At 55.6% G+C, this 1,319-nt stretch overlaps 1 pseudogene; it reads right to left on the bottom strand.

The window, feature by feature from the left end:
- Nucleotides 1–232: 232 nt before the first annotated feature.
- On the bottom strand, nucleotides 233–489 carry LOC147617858 (small ribosomal subunit protein eS27y pseudogene; annotated as a pseudogene).
- Between the last annotated feature and the right edge of the window lie 830 nt (nucleotides 490–1,319).

Genomic DNA, 1,319 nt, shown 5'->3' with positions numbered 1-1,319 from the left:
GTCTATGGGGTGGGGTGGGTGGGGTGGGGTGGGGGAAAAGCATGGTTGATGAGGGGTGAGGTAAGAGGGGGAGCAACCTTTTGGTTTGTTTGTTTTTTTAATAACTATTATTATCATATTTGTTTTTTTTAAAGGGGGGAATGGTGTGGTGAGGCGTCGCAGGAAGGTTTGCCCGTAGTACAAATCCAAGAGGCTAGTCAAAGAACTCAGCTTGACAATGTGCTAAAATTGATCAATCTCCTTTCTTTCTAAATGAACTGCCCTCAGTAAGTCGGGCACGGCCTCCTGTTGGCTGGCATAAGATGGTAGAGCGGCTTCCACATAACACAACACTCTGGGAGTGACAACACCGTGGTGAGGCTGAAAAATCATGACATTTCCCATCCATGAAGAAAGAATTTGGAGACTGCACAAGAGGTTTCAATTTGTGTTTTTTTTTTCCACCTCTGCTGGAGGGTGCAGTAAGTCAATGTCATTAGAGAGAACCATGATGATCGTCAGGGGTGGAAGGTTGAGGATAGCCCGTTAGCACTATTGCGATGTCTTATAGCACCAACAAACTCCAGCAATGGTGCACAGTTTGCGAAAGAGAGGAGGACGAAGGGGGGGTGATTGTTGCACAGGGGAGGGGGCGCTGGAGGGGTGGGGGGTCGGTGCACGAGAGAGGGGTGGGTGAGGCAGAGAAGGAGATGGGGGAGTGGGGGGTCGTGAGTGCAACGAAGGGGGTGGGGGGTTGCACTAATGAGACAGAGGACGGGTGAGGGGGCCGATGAGTTGGCGAAGGGGATGGCTAAGCATAGGGGGGGCGGTGAGGCGGGGTGATGAGTTAGAGGGGGCGGGCTGGTCGGTGTGGGAGAGGAGAGAGGGAGAGGGGGTGAGGCGAGAGAGGGAGGCTGGGGTGGTCGGTGAGGGGGGAAAGAGAGAGAGAGAGAGAGAGGGATAGGGGGTGGTTGGGTTGGTCGCTGAGGGGGGAAAGAGAGGGTTAGTGAGCACTGGGGGTGACGGTGAGTGATAGATAAGGGGTGATTAAGGTTCGGTGAGGTGGGGGTTGCGGGAGGTGAGGTCGGTTAAGAGAGAGAGGGTGGTCGATGAGAGAGGGGGCATGGGTGAGTGAGCAAGGAGGGTTGGTCGGTGCAGAATGACATGAGGGGGAGAGAGCTGTGGGGGAAGAGAAGCAAGGGGGGGTAGGATGGTTAGTCGGTGGGAGAGGAGTGAGGGATTGGGGGAGTGTGTGGTTGGTGAGGTGAGGGGTAGGTGAGGGGGGTGAGGAGTGTGTGGTCGGTGAGTGAAGGGAGGGGGTGGCCGGTGGGGTGAGGGAG

Source organism: Cibotium barometz, chromosome 36, assembly GCF_041138505.1.
Source record: "Cibotium barometz isolate CiBa-2024 chromosome 36, ASM4113850v1, whole genome shotgun sequence".
NCBI classification, from domain to species: Eukaryota; Viridiplantae; Streptophyta; class Polypodiopsida; order Cyatheales; family Cibotiaceae; genus Cibotium; species Cibotium barometz.
Note: the sequence above shows the minus strand (reverse complement) of the source record. Positions and strands in the feature narration are given on the sequence as shown.